Below are 22,335 nucleotides of genomic sequence, written 5' to 3'. Positions count from 1 at the left end.
CTGCTTAATCAGTGAGCTAAAGTGAAAAAAAAAAAAAAAAACAGAATTCTTACCTGTTTCTTACCCAGAATATCCTTGTAGCTAGGGTAAAGTCATTTGTCTTGCCATTTCCTTACCTAGAAAATGATATGTTGAGGCCTTTTGTCTGAGCAGGAAACTGGAAATAGAAAAAGACAAAGGGCCAAACAGAAGCTACTAAGAAGAGTAAAGCATCAAGGAGCTGTGAGGGCCACCATGTTAAATCCAGCTTCGGGGCTCAATGTCAATAGCTTTTGGGCTCCAGAATATTTTTAAGATGAGTTAATTTTATATAAAAAGACTGATAAAAGTTTAAAATACTATTCTAGAGGTACCTGGGTGGCTCAGTCAATTAAGCATCCAACTCTTGGTTTCACCTCAGATCATGATTTCAGGGTCATAAGATGGAGCCCCACCTAGGGCTCTGCACTCAGCAGCTAAGAATCCATTGAGATTCTTTCCTCCTCTCTTTCCTTCCCTCTCTGCTTCTCCCCCAGCTCACATTTTCTCTGTCTAAAATAAACAAATAAATAAAATGTTTTTAAAATTCTATTCTAAACAAATTCTATTCTAAATAATATATTTTTCAATAGTGATTCTAATAATTGATATGTATTAACATTATTAAAATTATTTTTATTTTTAGAATAGCAACTTATAAAAATAAGAAACTATATTATGATGTTGCATTAGTAAAAATGCATTATGGTATTATAGGGAAAAAATCATAAAACACATTAGAATAATGTTATCAGGAAATGTGGAGAACTTATTTGAAGACAGAGAAGTATAGAAGAAAGATAATATTCTCCTAAACAGGAAGACTAAGACTTCAAAATTGTTAATTCTACTCAAACCAATCTATGCAATTAATGCATTCTTGGTCAAAATGCCAATAGAATTTTTGTATTTTTTTAAGAAAATGACAAAATTATGTTAAAGACTAAATTTAAAAAGTATTGAAAAGGAAGTGTGATGAAGATTTAATAAGCTCAGGATACCTGGGTGGCTCAGTGAGTTAAGTGTCTGCCTTCAGCTCAGGTTGTGATCCCAGGGTCCTGGGATTGAACCCTGCATTGGGCTCCCTGCTCAGTGGGGAGTCTGCTTCTCCCTCTCCCTGTCTCCCTAAAATAAATAAAATCTTTATTAAAAAAATTTTAATAAGCTCACCAAGTGTAGAAACATGAAGTCATAATAATTAATATGATACTGACAAAGCAATAGACAAATAAATGAAATGAAACGATAATTGAGAAGTACTCTGTGCATTTGGGAAATGTGGCAATACAAATAGTGAGGAATTCTAAGCAATGGTATTGCAATCAAATATAAGCAATGTGGGAAAACTTACTGAGATATCACTTCATGTAATAGACAAAATTAAATTTTAGATGATTTTAACAAATAAGAAAATCAAACTATCCACACAGAAGAAATATAGGCTAATATTTAACTCTCCTTGGGAAAGAATTCCAAGTGGAACAGTAGAGAAGACAAAAAAGAAAGACATATCTTTGTTTAATTACATAAAAATGAAAGTATTCTATAATAGACACATCATATTAAAAATCAAGAGTAACATAAAACTGGGGAAATACAAAAGGGTAAAAACTTACTATATGCAAGGTAGCATACAAATGCAAAAAGAATAGTAAAGAGCACTTTAAACTATATGTATTCATCAGAAAACTATAAGAAAAAATGTTAATTTCTTTATAAAATGCAAATATAATTGAGATATCATTCATATAACTCTCAAGTTAACAAAGAGTTAAAAAGAATAGTAGTCAATATTAGAGACTATGAGAGAAAAAGGTATTCTGTCAGAATGAAATGATAAAACTTTTCTGGAAAATAGTTTTACAACCTACTTCAAGAGGCTTAGAAATACCTTTATCTTCTCACTAGTAATTTTATTTCTAGGAATAAAAACTTAATTATAGAAACAAAGACATTCAGTATAGCATTAGTTGGGATAGTGGATAAATAGACACAACACACATCTACTAAAAAAGTGTGTAAATTTTAATTTTACAAAATGGAAAATATGCTATCTTTATATGTAGAATCTCAAAAATAATTGTATGAAAAAATGTTTAGGGTAGATTGCCAATACACAAAGCCAAAAACAAATCCATAAAATGAATACATATAATCTCAATCTTACTGCAATAGATCAAAGATCAATAATGAGCACTTTGAGGAGGGGGCAAGATGGCAGTAGAGTAGGGGTCCTCAATAATGAGCATCTCTGAGTGATGATTATTTTCTCCTTTCTTACACTCTACTGAATTTTCTACAATGAGCAAATATTAGTTATATCATTAGAAGTAAAAGCATTGTAAAGAAGAGTCAGCTCCCTATTTCAGTGATGGTGGTCTACTCTCTGGTTACCCAGGTTTGAAATTTCAAGTTATCACTTCATCTTCCCTATTCCTCTCCTCTCCCTTCTCAACTCTGTCATTAGCATTCAGAATTTGATCTTGATAATTCATGCGTTCAATCTCCAGATATTTACTAATACCTGCCATGTTTGTGAAATGTTCTAGTGCTGAAGATTATAATAGTTACCAAACAGTCAAAAATAGCTTTCCTCAAGGAGGACATTCTAAGTGGAAGAGATGGATAATTGGGGGTGGGGGGTGGGGGGAGTAAAATATATAGTTGTTAGATGGCAATAAAATCAATGGAAAAGAATACAACAGAATCAATGAAATTTGGAAATATGAGGTGGTTGGATATAGGGTATAAGATAAAGTCAGTAACAACATCCTATATCTTCCTTTTTTTTTTTCAAGACTTTATTCATTTGAGAGAGAGAGAGAGAGAGAGAGAGAGGAGTATGCTGGGGGGAGGTTGGGTGGGGAGTGTCAAAGGGAGAGGGAGAAAGAGTCCCTGCTGAGCAGAGAGTCCCATGTGGGGACTCTGGGATCAGAACCTAAGCTGAAAGCAGATGCTAAACCAACTGAGCCATCTAGGTGCCCCACAACATTCTATATCCTCTTATTCTCATTCTCATTATTATTGGCATTCAAAATATATTATTTACGTCTTCCCAGTTGTTCTGTTACAACATCTCTAGAGTGATCTTAAATTGCATTCTTTTCTTATTTTGCACTGTTTTATATATATGTGCAATTTTAATATATATTTTACATATATTCTGAATTTTAAAATATAAATGTGTTCATAAAAATTTATGTAAAATGTATATAGAAAATATGACAAACTCACTGCCCCAAGTTAATTATTGTTAATATCATTCCATTTTTGCTTCAAGGAATATAGCAATATCGATAAAGTTAAGGCCTATTTAATTCACTTCACATTCTCATTCCTTTCTTTCTCTCTCATTGGTGACAACTACCTTCATTATGTTGTACTGGTATTCTTTTATTTTTTCTGACTATATTACATATGTAACAATAAATGGTATATATATTTGATGTTTAAATAACATAAATAATATTCCATGCATATTGTGCTAAGGTTTTTCTCACTCAACACTGAGGTTTGGGGATTTTTAAAGAGCTATTTGACACATAAAGCTAGTTCATTTCCTTGGTTTCTATTTAATTAATTTCTGCCACTTTGTTTATAATTTATTCCCTCCAACTTTCTTAGAGATTATTCTATTTTCTCCTGCTTTGCTTCCTGGCTTGAAATCTGAACTTATTTATTTTCTGTCTTTCTTGGGTTTTAAGAAATGTACACGAGGCTATAAATCTACAAGTATTTTATTTAGTTTCAAACCACAAATTTGATTCATGGTATTTTCATTCTTGTTAGATGCACTGGATTTTTTTCATTAACCTATTGCTTACTTGGAAGTGAGAGTTCTTTACAATCTTGTAAGTAGTCATTTTTTCTTTAGTAAATATTCCATGTAGGCTTGAAATCAATGTATATTCTGTATTTAGTGCAGGTTTTTGTTGCTTATGTCTTCTGTATTCTTTGAATCTCACTTTTCCCTCCAACCTATCAAATTCCAAAAGAAGTTTGTTGAAATCTCCCACTGTGACTGTTGACCTTTTCATGTCAAATTTTTGATCTATCAATTGTTGCTTTGCACATTTTGAGTTTACCTCTTAGGTACTTGGAGATTTGCAAATTCTCAATTATTATATTTTCATTGTGGATTTTCTTTTTCATCATTTATGTTGCATGTTTCTTAATTCCTACTAAAGCTTTTACCTTAAATTCTTTTGTTTGAAATAATATTGCCTCATTTCTTTTGCATAGTATAATTTTTCTACCTCTTCATTCAGTATTTTTTGTCTGGGTTGATCTTTTCTAAGTAACTCAGGTAATAAACTAATTTTATTATTTTAATAAATCTTACAGTTTTTACTTTTATTAGGTAAGTCCTTCAGATGGACTGAATAATACTGGCTTTTCTGGTCTCCATTGTACACAGCAGATCATGGGACTTCTGAGCCTCTATAACCACATGAGTCAATTCCTATACTAAATCTCCTTTTATATATATCCACATATATATCCTACTAGTTGCATGTCTCTGAAGAAACCTGACACAGATTTTGGTACAGAAATTTATTTCTCATAGTTCTGGAGGCTGGAAGTCTGAAGTTTGCATGTTAGCATGGTCAAGTGAGGTCCCTCTTCTGTGTTGTAGGCTTTTCATTATATTCTTCGATGGCAGAAGGGCCAAGGGAGCTCTCTGAGATCTCTTACATATAAGGATGCTCTATCCTATTCATGAGTGCTCTATCCTCATGACCTAATCACCTCCCAAAGGCCCAGCTCCTTATACAAGCTTGTTGGGAGTTACAATGTTAGTTAACATATTCATTTTAAGGAGACCTCTTTAGACCATAGCAAATAGTTTCTATGCAAAAGCAAAACAGAAAGCTCTTGTCAGTAAATGGACAATTGATTCTGTTGGAAATATTACCTACATATTTTAGAAAATTAATCCAGAAGTCACAATAGGCACTTACTAAAATTATGGAGAGTGTAGAGACACTGAAGTTCTATATTTAAAAATCACACACTGGCATATTGATAAAAATCACATACTGGTTTATATCATTTTCATCTGGAAGTTACATATATCACTTCTATTCTCATTTTATTAATCAAATAAAATTGGATGACTCTGCTTATCTAAAGTGGACAGGAAGTATAATTTTATATGCCCAAAAGTTTTAGAGGAGGAAATATTTAGTGAAAAGTAAAATAACTACTCATGTTCTGCCCTCTGGTCATCAAATAAATATGGTCATTCAGAATATCAGAAGAAGATCTAGAGATTTTGTACATCCCCTCCCTTAAACCAAGAAATGTTTCTGGACTAGACTTCAATCTGGTCAAACAGAAGGTTTCCCCAATCCACTGTTCTCTGTGACTTCTGCTTCTATTCAATGGGAGGTCCTTCCTTTTCAATTATCCTACTAGGTCACATACAAAGTAAGCACTGAAGAATATTCCCTTCTTGGAGTTTAAGACAGTTTTTCAGATGGTTCCTGAAAGCTGAGAGAGCAAGGGTTATTTTAAGTATCAGTCATAGATTTTTTTAAGTCAGAATTTATGGTGTTTTGTCAATATAATTAACAATTTAGTAGGAACCCAGTTCAACTTGTGCATTGGATGGGGGCACTTAAATGTAAGCTTTAAGATAATCTTAACAGTCTCTTGGCCTTCTTCCTTGCCAAATTTCCCCCTTTTCTATATAGACACTGTGGTCATTAACAATTGTTTTCTCCATTTCTCTAATCCTTATTTCTTGACTAGCCCTAGTGCTCATATCAGACTCATGAATAGGACCCAGCCTTTGCACATCCCACACTAATTCTGTTAGAGGTTAGATTGTGTACTTGCAGCAGTTATTGTTGTTGCTGCTGTTGCTGTTATTGTTAATGATGATGATATGGGAACCTATAATGCAGGGGCTCTGACTTAAAACTTCTGTGTAATTCCATGATTCCTAGATGTATACTCAGCTACTCAATTCATTTTTGTATCCTTCAAGATGTAAACCATTATTGCCCAAATCGTAAATCTCTCCTCAGTACCTACAGCTAGTGTGTAGTTAAACACGGTTGTGTCTGAAAGATGACATAAATTTTCAAGTCATTTCTGACTATCACAAAATCTACCACTGTTAATAGTTTTATTTCAGTGGTCCAATCTTAACCATAAATACATCAATATGACTGTTTAAGGGAGAAAAGTAAAGCAATAAAACAAACTCACAAATCATCAAAACTGATGCCTATAGTACTTATGATGATTAAAAGATAGTCACCTCCAGATTGTTGGTTCAAGGGTTACCTGTTCAATGAGGGCTCACATTCATTCCACTCCTTTCTCTTTTCGTTGAGATATACTTTACATTCTACAAAATTTACCTTTAAAGTGTACATTTAGTGGTTTTTAATATACTTGCAAATATGTACAACCATCACCATTATCTAATTTTAGGACATTTTCATTAACCCCAAAAGAAACCCTTTACTTGTTAACACTCACTTCTATTTCCCCTCTACCTAGATTCTGGCAAACAATCTATTTTGTTTATAAGGATTCACCTTTTGTGGACTATGTATATAAATGAAATCATACAATGTATGGCCTTTTGTCTGACTTCCTTCACTTAGCATAAAGTTTTTAAAATCTACCCATGTTGTAACAAATCAGTATTTCATTAATTGTGATGGCTGAATAATATTCTATTGTATAAATATTTATAAATGTACCACATTTTGTTTATATTCATCAGTTAATGAGCATTCTGGTTAGCTCCAGTTTTTGTCAATTATGAATAATCCACTATTTTTTTATATAATTATTGGTCAGTTTGAACATCCTTGGATGATTTGTCATTGCTCAGCATCCACTCTTTCTTTAGCTGACCCTGTTGATGTTTCATCTGAGAAGTAAGATTGCCTTATTGTTACAACTGTGTTAGAATAGTGAGACACAACCTACCTTTACCGAGTCTTACTATATTCTCCCCCTTCTCTGCACCTACATGACAATATCTTGCCTTACAAACTTTGTTGGACTAGGAGTTCATTAATTGTTACTTGAAGGCTGTTTCACACATACAAACATATTTTTAAAATATTATTTTAAGAATGAGGTCTACTTAGTAACCTATAAGTCATAGTGCTTACCACTAGACACATACATATTCATGAGTTCATTGCAGCATGTTGAAGATAGAGAGTTCAATTGTTGTCTAAATGTCCTTTGATTTGCATGACTAGACCCCAGCATTATTTCACAGGAAAGCCTTTTATTTTTCATAAAGGAAATGTTATTACAAAATTATTATGAACTTTTTTGTCCTAACACCTCTGATCATAATTTTTTTAAAAAAAGATAATAGACTTATTTGCAGTAATAATGTGATAAGTACTGTTATTCAATTTGTAAATGTTGCCTAATTATTATTTTTTTTTGCAATGAAGGAGGAGGAGGAAGATCAAGAAGTAGCAGAAGATAGGGAGGGAAGGGAGGAAATCAACCAAATAAATAAGACTAAACATATCCACGCTTTTATTTATGGTTCCTAAAAGTATTTATATGGATTTTATCAGAGTAAGACTACTTTTAGATTCCTGATTATGTTTTAAGAAGGACCACAGAAGCACATTTTGTTAGGACACATTTTATTTGTCAGTGCATAAAACGTTGGCCCTTGGTTGAATAACCTCACTTGAGAATAATTAAAAGTTATACTTAATTTCCACAACTGTCATAGAGAACATGATTTCTACAACTAGATCAGCAACCAGAATTCTAGACTAGTAGCTCTGTGAATCCTGAAATAAGAATAAAACTATCTTGATAGTTTTAAGTGTTTCTTCTCTTAATATTGAAACAGAATAAGGAAATATGTAAATCTAAAAATCAAGTCTTCATATTGCATATAATCTTTATGTTAGTTGAAAATTATATTAGTCATTATTGGTAGAGTTTTATTAGCTATCATTGGATGTTTTGAAAGTGTTGCAGTATAATTATTATTGATGTTACAGAAAAATATACAGTATACAGATTTTACATGCTTTTAAAACACAGCCTTTGGGACACCTAGGTGGCTCAGTTGGTTGAGCATCTGCCTTTGGTTCAGGTCATTATCTCAGGGTCCTGGGATGGAGTCTCACATCAGGTTCCCAGCTCAGCAAGGGGGTCTGCTTCTCCATCTACCCTTGTCTGTTCCCCCATCCCCTCCTTCTGCTCTCATTCCCTGCCTCTCCTCTTTCCCCTCTCCCTGCTCACATTCTCTCTCTTAAATAAATAAATAAATAAATAAATAAATAAATAAATAAATAAAATCTTTTTAAAAATTAGCCTCTGATTCACTTGATAAGTTCTTTCTTCATACTGTGCATTTTTTATAAATAATTTGTCATTACTTCAGTTCTGTTATAAAATACCTACCAATGCAACACAGGTAGAAATAATGTCTATAAAAAATCCTTAATAGTAAAGAATTTTATTATGAATCTTTTTGCAAATTCAAGGTGAATAGTGTTGAATTGTATCAATTGTTAATAAATCAGATTTGTCCATTAGGTTATCTAAATCCACAAGGCTTCTCTGACAACAGCAAGCCATGGCTTTCCACTTTCAGTAAAACTCATAGGAAAAAAAAAAAAAAACTTGGTAAGTTTTTTTATCTAATCAATTTCATCAAGCCTCCTGTGCCAGTAGCCATAATCACACTCTTTTTAGTCCTATTTTATAACATTGGTATATTTCTTTGTGTTACTGTAGTCTTGCAACTTAATTATTGGCATCTGTAATCTATAAAGCTTTGAGTCATTTTGTCCATTTGTAACAATTAAAGAGTATTGCATCCTCAGTTGGAAGTTTATTCCAAGACATTTTATCCAGAGGTTCTAAACAAGTTAAACCATACACCTTAATTTGACTGTTCTCACTAAACCAGTTTTAGTCAGCCTCTGTGACTCAAAATCCTTCTCAGTTTTATGTTTTACTAATTGGGAATTCAGAAATAGTTGCTTATTCAATTCTACAACACCTTGAGTTCAAACACTCGACTTCCATTCATTTCTATTTTCAAGGGAATTCTTTTCTGACTTGTCCATTTCATATAATTTCTCATCAAATGCAGCCATCACCCAATGCATACTAACAAGACTGTTTTTTAACTTCCTACCCTAGAGATAAAAGTTCATTAGATACATCTTCACAATTTTATTAAATATTATGTTACCATATAACATAGATTGCCATCATTCCAGCATCCAGAGGCAGCATCTGTTGCCTCTTACCAGAAATCTAAGCCAATGTCACATATTTTAGACTTTATGACATCTCCTTTTGGTAATAATTTTTGTATCTGTCAGAATAAACTGGAATACACCAGAGTAACAAACAAAAATCTCATGGATTATCACATAAACGTCTATTTCATGTCCAAGGTGGGGGTCAGCAATACCTATGCTCATCATAGTCCTTCAAGGACCCAGAATGATAAAGATTTATTCTTGACATAAAAACTTCTACAACAGGGAAAAAGTAACATGGCAACACATGCACAGGTTCTCAAGGTTTTCACACGGAAATGATACACATCACTAACCTACAAGATATTAAGTCATACCTAATATCAAAGGGGGCAGGTAAGTGCTTTCTTGGTATGCAAGCAGAAGGAAGGGAGCTAGAAATATCTGGTGATGAACAATAATTTCCACAGCATTTGAAAGGGGGGCAGCATTAAAAAACTGTTTCCTTCCTTTATTATTGTAATTTTGCTAAATGCTTGTAATACAAAGGATGTGAATATAAAAGAAGTAAAATGGCAAAAACAGTACCGAATTCCTCAAAAAAGGCATGTATATCCAGTGTAAAATGCCTAAGTTATTAACTTGAATTGTCAGATCAAATCACAAATTGAAAGCAATGAACAGCAAACTTAATTTCAAAGGTTTTTTAAAATTATTAATGTCCTTTCAGCTCTAAAACATAATGATATCTAATGATAAAATATATCAAATTATTTGCTGAACAAAGATGAGGTGGATTGTTTCTATATAATTCTTTCAAATACTTTTTATTTAGAAAACCTTCAGATAATATATTACTATTTCCACAGCATTCAATCAGTAACTTAATTACAAATATATAGGCATATTTTTTTAATGTTTTCATAAATAAAATACTGTACAGGGTAGTAATTGCTTATATATATCTTTTATCTATTTCTGTGATTATAATTCATAAACAAAGCAAAGTATGCAACTAATTAATCTCAAATTTTTGAGGGCTCCTCATTGTATCACTTTTAATGGATATTAGTGGCAATAAATCATTTACCTATTTGATCTACTGGCCTTTGAAACAATGAGGCATACCATACTTACATGAAATAAACAAAAACTTAAAATTCTTTTAAAATCATATATGATCATATCTTACAAGTCTTACTTTAAAAATATATTGAATTTCTAAAAAATACGATTAAAGAACAGGACCTCTATAAAAGGTATAATATCTTAATTGTACACCTGAAAACTAATATACATTATATGCTTATTGCCTGAAATTTAAGTAAAAATTTTTTAAAAATAAATATATTAGAGCCTTTTAAAATTTTTAAACTATATACACCTTAAAAAGTTTAAATAAAAAATATTTAAGCAAGGGAAAGATTTCAAGCAATACTGCCTAATTTCCTTCAAAAACAACACCTGGGTGGCTCAATGGTTGATTATGTGCTGTTAGCTCAAGATTCCAGGATTGATTCCCACATGTGGCTCCATGCAGGAAGCCTGCTTCTCCCTCTGCCTGTGTCTCTGCTTCTCTTTCTGTGTCTCTCATGAATAAATAAATAAATCTTTAAAAAAACAAATAAAATGTGGGTATTACATATCTAGCTAACTGCTGTAAAAGTAATAAAATATCTATACCTTTATAAACAGTCTCCTTATCAAATTTACATCAAACGAAAAACTCAGGTTTAAGAATAGTAAGTGAATTGACCTCTCTTCATCTATTGTAATTAGAGTAACTGGATAAAGATAAAATAAGTATAGATTGAACAGGTTTAAAGTACTTCTTTCAACCTCTGCAGCAACCACTAAAAATAAGCAGTTATAAATAGAAAGCAAGCACAAATATGAAAATAGCATTTGAAAATTTGATTAAAATTTTAAAAAGCAAGAAAGATGAGAGAAGAAAAAACTCAATCCAAAAATTTAACACAAATAGTAAAAAAGCTGGTCAAAATGCAATTATGTCAACATTTACATTAAAAAGAAAAGCCTTGATTGAGCTAATATTTTAAAAATAAGACACAAATGCTGAAAGTAAAAGCTGTCTATTTATTTGCTAACAATAAGAACAACTGAATATTGAAATAATAAGAAACTTGAAAAAAGAGGATTTTTAGAAATAGAGATGGATATTTGATCACTATAAAAATCAATGTATCAAGAAGATAAAATGAATATAATATACTTGACTCAATAAAAGAACATCAAAATATATAGAGCAAAAACAGGGAAAAAACAGCAAATCTACAATCTTAGTCGCAGACTTTAATTCACCTTTCTCTACAATTAATAAACCAGCCAGACAAAACCATCTATAATAATATAGACCTGAACAACAATACCTTAAACTATTTCACATTTAAAGAACATTGTAATGTCACCACCTCAGATTACACCATGTATTCAAGTACACATGGAATAGAAACCACAATTGATCCAATGTTGGACCATAAATTAGTCCCAACATAATTTAAAAGATGAAAATATTAAAAAAAATATATGTACCCCTAATTTTTTGCAGCATTACTTCTACTAGCTAAGATATAGAAGCAACCCAAATGTCCACTAACAGATAAATGGGCAAAGATGTGGTATATATACAATAAAATATTAGCCATAAAAAAGAAGATCTTGCTATTTGTGACAACATAGATGAACCCAGAGGTATTATGCTAAGTGAAATAAGTCAAAGACAAATATTATATGATTTCACTTATATGTGGAATATAAAAAAAACAAATGAACAAATAACAACAATAAAAGAGAAATAGCTCATAAATACAAAGAACAAACTAGTGGTTGCCAGAAGGGATGGGAGTGGGTGATAGGCAAAATAGGTGAAAGGTGTTAAGAGGAACAAACTTACAGCTATAAAATAAATAAGTCACAGGAATGAAAAGTACAGCGTAGGGAATAGAGTCAATAATATTGTAATAGTTTTGTGTGGGGACAGATGGTGACTACACTTAGATGGTGAGCATTTCATAATACATAATCGTCTAATCACTATGTTGTACACCTGAAACTAATATAACGTGTCAACTACACCTGTTGGGCCGGTGGGATCAAGGGGGATCCGGAGGCATCAACAAAATGGTGGTGGATCCTCCACTTTGTTGCTTTCACCTCAGAACTTTCCCATCACCCGCAGACCACCCGAAGACACATCATCAGGGGGAGACTGGATATATGCAGGAAACCTGAACCATACTTTACCCAGACCCTATATAAGGGCTCCCCCTGAGAGTGCATCCCATTAAAAGCCTGTTTTGACCAAGTTTTGCCTGGCCTCTCTATTTCATTTCACTTCCAATCGGATTAAACCTCACAATACCTTAATTTTAAAAAGTACTAATCAAATATTTATGCTTATATGAGATAATATCTTGTAATTTAGATCATAACTATTGTAGTGGTTGCCAATAAATGACTGAAAAAAATTACCAATATCAAAAATAAAAGATGGGTCATCACTAAATACCTTATCATCAACAGTAACAGAGTAATAAGGGAATTTTAAGGTCAACTTTATCCTAATAAATTCAACAACTTAAATAAAATGGACACAGTTTGAAAGCACTATTTAAGAGTAAATAAATAACCTGAGACATCTGGATCTATAAAAAAAATTTGAATAATCTTTCCACAATGAAAACAATAGGCCCATATAGCTTCTTGGGTAAGTCTTAACAAAACTTAGGAAAAAAATAAACAGACCAAACATATTCAAACCATTCCAGAAAATACATAGCTTCCTGGGTCAATTCTACCTAACACTTTAAAAAAAATTTTAACATACCAAACATACACAAATGCTTCCAGAAAATAGAAGGGGGGCAGGGCTTTTCCTAACCCATTTTATGAAGCCAGCATTATCCTGATAACAAAACCAGATAAAGACATTATAAGAAAATTACAATCCAATACTCATAAAAAGAGATGTAAAAATTCTTTTAAAAGTTTAGCAAATCAAGTCCAGGAATATATAAATCAGGACTATGCAGAGTTTATTCCAAGAAAACAAGGTTGGGTTAACATTTGAGAATCTGTTCATATAATTCAATATATTGCCACATTTAAAGGGGATGAAAAAAAAAAGCATCTGCTAAAATTGAACACCTATTCATGATTAAAAACTCTCAGGAAACCAAGGGAAAAAGGCAACTTCATCAATATAATGAGCATATACAAAAATTCACAGCCAATGTCAAAATTAAGGATAAAAGACTGACTACTTCCCCTAATATCAGAAATAAAGCAAAAATGTTTGCTCTCATCAATTCTTCCCAGTACTGCTTTGGAGGTGCTAGCTACTATAAGAAAAAAGAAATTGAAGGCATGTGAGTTGGAAAAGAAGAAAATAAAATTTGTCTCTGTTCAGATAACATGATCATCAATGAAGAAAATCTTAAATCTTAAAGAATGTACATAAAGCTACTTTCTAGTGTTAAATTTAAAAGCAAAATGGAGGCTGGACCTGAGAACTTCCTGAAAAGACAAAACCTACATCTTATTTCATGAACATAAACAAAACTTAACTTAGGTTATTTATTGTAAATGTTTCTGACAGTCAAAAAGAAACTACCTTCCTAAAACACCACCTTTCTAAAACTGGTATGAGATAATCATTTTAAACCAATCCCCTGCTATTTGGAAACCACCACAGTGATAACCATTTTATAGGGTAAAAAACTTCCTCATTGTCACTTTATAAGCGATTCTGTAACTGCCTCTGAGCTTCATATCAGTTTTTATTTTTAAAAGCTCCCAGTTCATGAACTGTTCTTATATGCACAATATACTCTTACTAAATACTATTTATTGATTTGGTGATTTTAATTCAGCTATTTCTGGATTTTTGACACTAGCAAGAATGCAGCACACGAGTTCAATATATAAAAACCATTGTATTTTCATTTAGTATCAATAAACTATTACAAATTAACATCGTAAAAAAAAGCCCTTTGCGAAATGTGAAATACCTTGAGATAAATTTAACAAAATGTGTGCAAGACTTATCCACTTGAAACTACAAAACATCATCAAGAGAAATTTTTAAAAGCTCAAATAAAGACTTCTGTTTTTTTCAGCCCAGTTTTTAAGAAGTTTAGAAGTCACCACTCCTTCCTAACAAGCAAAAATCTAAACAAAGTGAAAAATCAACAACTCTTCTTATTAAGAAAAAGAGATCACAGGACAAACTACTGTCCCCCAAATTGGAGAGACCAACAGGTAAGCAGAGAGAATCACAACATACCAGAGCAGAACCGCTGAGCTAAAACCTCCACAGGAACAATTGCTGGGATGTGAAAAGCTGAGGTGTCATTGACAAATTGCTAGAGGCTCAGTCTGACAAAAACTCCAGAGGAAACCATCACGGTGAAGGTGCATGCTTTTGTGAATTGTACATAGGAGCCCTACCAGGTCCTCAAAACAAATACTGAGGCAGGTGGAGGGGGAAAGGAACCACTTTAAAATACATCATTACACCCTATTCTTAAAAAGACCTGAACTCAGGAGAAACTAGTTAACCATAGCCTAATAAGCTGAGGTTTTATCAGAGTCCAGCTGACCTGGGGGAAAGGAAATAACCAAGACCAGTCCACTCTCCCTTCCTGTTTCTCCTAAGGTTTGGGTGAGGGAAATGAGAAGCACTTGTGAAGTTCACAGTCCAGAGGCAAAGGATCCCTAAAAGACTGAGACTTAATCATAAACTTTAAAACACTTCCCCTTCCCCAAACCTCACCACCACATTACAGAGACCTATTTAGAACACCTCCTTTTACCCTGTATATCATGCCTGGCTATCAAGAAAAAAATTACAAGACATACTGAAAGTTTGAAGTGACAGAGCAAGTATCAGAACCAATCTCAGATACAGCATAAGTTCTGGAATTCTCAGACTGGAAATTTAAAATATATGGTTAATATGATAAGTGCTCTAATGGATAAAGTAGACAGCAAACAAGAAAAGATGGGCAATGTAAGCAGAGAGAAGGAAATTTTAAGGAACCAAAAAAAAAAAATGACAGATCAAAAACACTGTAACAGAAAGAAAGCCTTTGATGGACTTTGTTAGCATACTAGACATGGCTGAGGAAAGGATCTCTGAGCTTGAGCATATCTCAGTAAAAACTGCAAAAATGAAAAGTGTGCGCACACACACATATACACACATACAAAAACCTGCAGAAAAAAAAAAAAGAAACAATATCCAAGAATAGTGGGACAACTACAAAGATTGTAACGTACACAAATGGGATGCCAGAAGGAGAAGAAAGAAAGAAAAGAAGTATTTGAAACAATAATGACTAACAATTTTGCTAAATTAATGTCAGACACTAAATCACAGATGCAACATGCTCAGAGAATACCAAGCAGAATAAACACCAAACAATCCAACAATCCAACAAAAATCTACACCTAAGCATGTAATTTAGAAAAAACAAAGAAGGTCAAAAGATAAAGAAAAATTTTTCAAAAGAAAGCAGAGGAAAAAAATCACCTTGCCTCTAGAGAAGTAAAAGTAAGAATTATACCCAGCTTCTCCTCAGAAACAATGCAAACAAGAAGAGGGAAAATGAACTAAGTGTTGAGAAAAAAAAAATCGCTGACCTAGAATTTGGTAACCTGCAAAATTATCATTCAATAGTGTTGAAAAAAAAAAGACCTTCTTAGATAAAAATTAAGAGAATTTATTGCCAGTAGACCGACCTTATAAGAAATATTAAAAGATCTTTAGAGAGAATGAAAATGATATAAGCAAGAAACTTGGAACTACATTAAGAGCTTCAGAAGGAATAAATGAAGGTAGAATAAAAACTTTTATTCTTATTTTTAATTTATTTAACAGACAACAGTTTGTTCCAAATAGTAACAGTTACAATGTATTGTATTATTTATGCTTATATATTTACATATATATGCATTTGCATATATATTAAAAACTTATGTGTAAGTGAAATGAATGAATAAGAGATAAGATGGAGAAATTAGAATTGTTTTGTTATTATTTTGTTGTTATAAGGAACTCTACCTGTGAAATGGTATAGTGTTACTTGAAAGTGGACTTGAATTATTTATAAATGTATATTGCCAGAATTATGGGGTTTTTTGAGGAGAATTCATCTGGTATATACTGCATTAAGCCAGGATCAGGGTCAGAGAGGGCTTGGTTGTGGACTCCACCAGAATTTTGAAAAGGTTAAGGGATGGGAGGGACAGGAAATTACATTCCAGTGGGGGATTCTCCTAGCATATTAAGAGACTTAACTAGTATATTTTCTGGGGCCAGGGCTAAGGAGGAATCCTATTTGATTGAAGACCATGGTGTCAGGTCCAAGGAGGTGGTTTACCTGTCTCTCAGACTGGTAAGGGGATTAAGTAAATGAGTAAACATACTGTGGCTGATGAAAGCCAATTTTCTTGTAGTCAGAAAAGGAATTTTTAAGTATAAAAAGGGAGGATAGAAAAAAACCTGTTGTTTTAGAATGGAATTGAGGATATCAATGTAAATTCACGTTTCTTTTTGAAGATAGGTAATACAGATGATAGGCAGATACAAAGATAAAAAATAGAGATAAATATGTATGTGAGTGTGTGTGGGTATATATATATACATATATAACATATATACATACACACATACACATATATACAAACATATGCATATGTACACACACACATACACACATTCCCCTAGGTTTACCTGCTGAGAGGACCTAGGAACATTAATACCACACAGCAATGAACACACCTAGTACACAGATCTTGGTTTCTAAATACCACTCTCCACTGAAAAAACAGGGTTCCTTAGAGAATTGGCTGATTTCTGGGCTGGGGTAGAAAAAGTCTATGATAATTCTAGAATGTCATGGCTTGCCAGAAATTAATGGAGTATCCAAAAAATGAAGGGCACATTTCAAGAAGACATGGAATTCTGTTTGAAGGAACTCCCACTGGTCGAATATGTGATAGAATAACAAAATAAATCATAATCATAAAAATATATTCCAGTAGACAAAACTGATATCTTTGAATTCATACTTATATAAATAGATGATTAAATAAATAAATGAGGGAGATTAGAAAGGTCTTAGTAAAATGCCAGTGAACAATGTAGAAGAAATCTTAATTAGAAAATAGTTATTTGGTAACTATGAAAAAATATAATTTCAGACAAAACACCATCAATAGATACTATATTAATGGATGAAAGTTTTATGAGGAACAGGATACTTACATGGTCTCAAACATCCCATAAATACTTATTACTTATCTTTTACTAAGTCCAAAATACTTTTACAATGGAGAAGCTTGGAAGATAACACTCTAACCAAGTGATTCAAGTGTATATCACCAGTAGTGGGAAAACTTGGAAGAATGTACCTCTTGGTATGATATGCAGAAAATAAAACAGCATCATTTCTGTTGCATTCCTGCTTAGTACCCATAACTTAAACTTAATCATAATGAAATCTCAAAATAACCCCAATGAGGGACATTCCACAAAGTAACTGGCCCATATTTTTCAAACATCAAGGTTGTAAAAGACCAGAAAAGACTGAGGAACTGTTCCAGACTGAAGAAGACTTAAGAGACATAAAAACTAAATGCAACCTATAATTCTCAATTGGATCCTGAAACTCTAAAAAATATAATTGGAACAAAAGATGACATTTGAATGGCATCTGTAGATTAGATGGTGAAATTATGTCACTGCTAATTTCCTGATTTTTTTAAATCTTTTTTTTTTAATATTTTATTTATTTATTCATGAGAGACACAGAGAGAGAGAGAGAGATGCAGAGCCTGACGTGGGACTCGATTCCAGGTCTCCAGGATCACACCCTGGGCTGCAGGCGGCGCTAAACCGCTGCGCCACCAGAGCTGCCCATTTCCTGATTTTTTTTAATGCTTATACTGTGATCACGTAGGAAAGTGTCTTTGCTTTTAAGAAATATACACTGAATACTAAGCAGCTATATCTGCAACAATTTCAAATGGTTTAGAAATAAGTAATAAATATATATTATAGAGAATGAGGCAATATGATAAAATATTAAAACTTATGAAAGTTGGGTAAAGGAGTTTGTTGTGCTTTTCTTCCAATTTTTCTGAGTATGAAATAAATTCCAAATAAAATATTTTTAAAAGAATACAGTATATGTTGAACGTATTGAAAAATACATTATAAAAGCTTACTAGCCAAATAAATGACAAGACATAGAAATGAGAAGTCTCATACAAAATTACCATGGTTACCAGAATAGTTGTATTCTTCAAGGTTTTTTGGCATCAGAAATGAATATTAATTTGTGCAAAACTTAAAAAATACAAATTATTACAAAGTATAAGGTAAGAGCATTGAGCTAGAAACTGGGACCCTGAGGTCTGACAATCTCTAGCCTACTAGCCTCAGAATAGTAACCCACTTTCCTGACCCTCAAGGTTACTTAGTCATAAAGTGAGTGATTAAACAATAAAGTCCCTTCTATTTCTAAAATTCTGATTCAACTTCCTACAATTAATTGTTTAAATCAAATTACTCATGCCCAAATAATAACTAAATATTTCACTAAACACAAATCAATGATAAAGTTAGTTGAATTTTTGTGATGATCTCAAGTTTATTTGACAAAATGGAAAAAAAATCTAAAAATACTTTCATCTGTAACTCTATATATTTGGCTGTTTTAGGTTAAAAGTTCTTTGTTTCTCAGGACACCAGAGTGGCTCAGTCAGTGAAGCATCGGACTCTTGGTTTTGGCTCAGGTCATGATCTCAGGGTCATGAGATCACACCTAGCTTTGGGCTCCATGCTGAGTGTAGAACCTGTTCAAGATTCTGTCTCTCTCCTCTCTCTCTCTCTCCTCTCTCCCTCTCTGTCTCCCTTCCACCCCCCCCCCTTACATGCTTGTGTTCTCTCTCTCTCAAAAAAAAAAAAAAAATTCTTCTTTATTTCTCAACACCTGATGGAATAATCATGCCCTAAGTTGAATTCCAAGGATAGCCTGAATCAAGTCCCTGAAGAGGTGATTATCAAGTTGGTCACATTTTCCTTCTTAACCCTCTGGTGCACTCTGTGTTCACTAAACATAGCTGATTAGCTAACAAGCTCATGAGTTCATCATTCAGATGGCTAAGTAAACCTCTCACCCTGGCCAGCTATCTGACATATGCTTGTCATTGGTCACAAGGTCAGTTGAGTGATTGCATGTGGATATACCATTGCAAATTCATCACCAATAGAAAAATAATTCACAAAGGGCTAGCAACATCATTTTTCTGTGTGAACACAGGACATCAAATTAAGTTTCTGATGCTTTTGCCATATGCTATTAATCTCAAAATCCTCCTCTTTGATTTAGACTCTGCTCAAATTTTACATCCCTGTCACCTACGGTTGTGCCCCTTAGTGATTAATACCTCCTTAGCTTTTTTACTCTTTTGTGCAGAATTGGGAGGCATAAAATCTAAAATGCATTTGCTTCTAGTTCTTCCAAATTTGTACCTAATAGAAGGCACTCACCTTTTCAGTTGTCCCTGTGTTATTGTCAGAGATCCAATATGCAAAGACACTGCTGTGAAATAAATACCTCTCTGACTGATCACGTTAGTAATATGTTCATCCCTTTCCACAAGTGCAATAACTTACACAAAGCTGAATTTTTAAATAGGATGTTTGTGTACACAAAAATATATTTTAAAAGCTTACTAACCTAAGGAATGATAAAGAAACAAACATGTGGTTTGACATTCACTCTGAATCTTCAACTAGTAATCTCTTTGAAATGCTCTCTTCTGAATATTATCTCTAATGTGAGTAAATCAGAAAGCAATGATTTACAGTGAAGCAGCTCCATAATACCTTAAATTGTATGATAATGATAGATCTAAAGCTCAAACCTTTACACAGAAGGAATATACCCCTAAAGGAAAGTCTCTGGAAACATGTAGAGCTCTCAGAGGAAGAGAGGATGACTCAATGATTGGTTATATGGGATACGGTTCAAATGTGTTTTGATTCTCATTTCTACTCTGTCAGAAGAAAGCCAAGAGACAAGCATGTAAGAAGAGAAAGATCTCATTCTGCTTGAATATTGCATTAACCTGTGAGCACTGGTGCTCCCTTGGTCAGCTTTTTCAGGGCTTGCTGGCACTGAGCACTGCTGACCTGGTAGGTCTGATTATGACTGATCAATGTCCCTATTTGCAATAAAACTCTTTGCTCAGATCTGGACCCTCAGCCCTTACTCAGTCATGCAGATAATAACGGCAGTTCAAGGCACTTGCCCGTAACTCCAAGCTTCATTAAACAAAGGGAATGTCACCAAAAGTCCCTTTAACTGTATTTTTGCTGCTAGGCAGGAAAAAAAAAAAAAAAAAAAAAACTGGCCATTCTGAGAAAATGGAATTTACAGTGTTGATAAAATAAAGATGTGTATATCCCTATGCTCTGTTTTGCACATCTTTCTTCAGTTTTTAGTGTTAAAATCCACTTTGGTGGGGGAGCAGAGTGAGAAATGTGAACAAAGGATGCTGTGTGCCTGCAGCAGATTTTGCTTTCAATGAAATATTTTGGTAGAATTTTTCAGGGCCGCAACAGGGAAAGGGGTGTTTCCACTCTTCCTCATTCATTACAGACACAACTGGTGTTAGGCTGGTGTCTCAAAGCTTTGGAGGAGGCTGCAGGAGAGTTCAGTGTGGACTTGAAGATTGGGCCCCTCTGTGGTGAATCAGGGCGTGAAGTCTTCCCACTCTCCAGTCTCTGGAAGGGTATGAAGTTTTGGTTACCCATTTCCTCAGACAAAACATGTTACAAGTCACTGTTGTTTGGGAAAAGTTTCAGCCACAGACATTCTATTAAGGGATGGTCATCCAAGACAGTCCCCCGCGTGTCACCTTCTTACTCAAAGTTCCTCACCCTAATTCACACTCCACTATTTACCCTTGGCGTTACTCCAACTACACATATTAGTTTCTCTAGCTATTTAGAATACCCATTCACTTTTACTTTTACTTTTATAATCCTCTCCCTTAAAACTAGGGACTGCTTTGCCTTGAAACTCACAGGGAAATGAAGTTTTGAATGACAAAATATTTCTAGTCCAAGTTTTGGTTCCTTCAAATTCAACTAAATGGCCATTTCTGGATAATAATTGGTATTTTAACTACAACTCTAAGGCAGTATCCATTCAAGAAAAATGAAAGTAAGGAAACCCTTCAGCATTATTGGTGGAAATGTAAATTCTTGCAGCCACTATGGAAAATAGATGATGGAGGTTCCTCAAAAATTTAAAAATAGGGATGCCTGGGAGGCTCAGAAGTTGAGCATCTGCCTTCAGCCCAGGGTGTGATCCTGGCGCCCCAGGATCGAGTCCCACAACAGGCTCCCTGCATGGGGCCTGCTTCTGTTTCTGCCTATGTCTCTGCCTCTCTCTGTGTGTATCTCTCATGAATAAATAAAAAAAATCTTTTTAAAAATTTAAACATAGAACTATTATATGATTTAGCAATTCAATTTCTGGATATTAGCCCAAAGAAAACAAAAACATGAACTCAAAAAAAAAAAAAAAAAAAAAACACGAACTCAAAAGTTATATGCACCCTCATGTTCACTGCAGCATTATTTACAATAGCCAAGATATGCAAATAACCTGTGTCCACTGATGAATGAATGCATAAAGAAAATATTCCATACACAATAGAATATTATTTAGTCAAAACAAAGAAGAAAATCTTGCCATTTGCAACAATATGGATGGACTTTAAGGCATTCTGCTAAATTAAATAAGTCAGATAGAGAAAGACAAACACCATATGACCTCACTTATACGTGTAATCTTAAAAAAAAAGAAAAAGAAAAAATGCTTATTGATACAGAGAACAGAGTAGACTGGTTGCAGAGGTGCGGCAGTGGAGGTGAGTGAAACAGGTGAAGTTGATCAAAAGGTACAAACTTCCAGTTATTAAATAATTGAGTCAGGGAGATGTAATGTACAGCATAGTAACTATAGCTAACGATAGTATATGTATACTGTAC

At 33.3% G+C, this 22,335-nt stretch overlaps 1 long non-coding RNA gene across 1 annotated transcript in view; it reads right to left on the bottom strand.

Moving 5' to 3' along the window:
• LOC140624036 (uncharacterized) overlaps nucleotides 1-14,876 on the bottom strand; it is a 97,683-nt gene extending 82,807 nt beyond the window's left edge. Inside the window, exons 1-3 of the long non-coding RNA XR_012023582.1 lie at nucleotides 14,548-14,876; nucleotides 3,843-3,996; nucleotides 54-157 (exon numbers count right to left, since the gene is read on the bottom strand). This is a non-coding gene — a long non-coding RNA (uncharacterized lncRNA). The remainder of the gene's footprint in view (nucleotides 1-53; nucleotides 158-3,842; nucleotides 3,997-14,547) is intronic.
• Nucleotides 14,877-22,335: the final 7,459 nt, after the last annotated feature.

Source organism: Canis lupus, chromosome 33 (genome assembly GCF_048164855.1).
Source record: "Canis lupus baileyi chromosome 33, mCanLup2.hap1, whole genome shotgun sequence".
Classification (NCBI taxonomy): Eukaryota; Metazoa; Chordata; class Mammalia; order Carnivora; family Canidae; genus Canis; species Canis lupus.
This window is presented reverse-complemented; position numbering and strand designations above follow the sequence as displayed.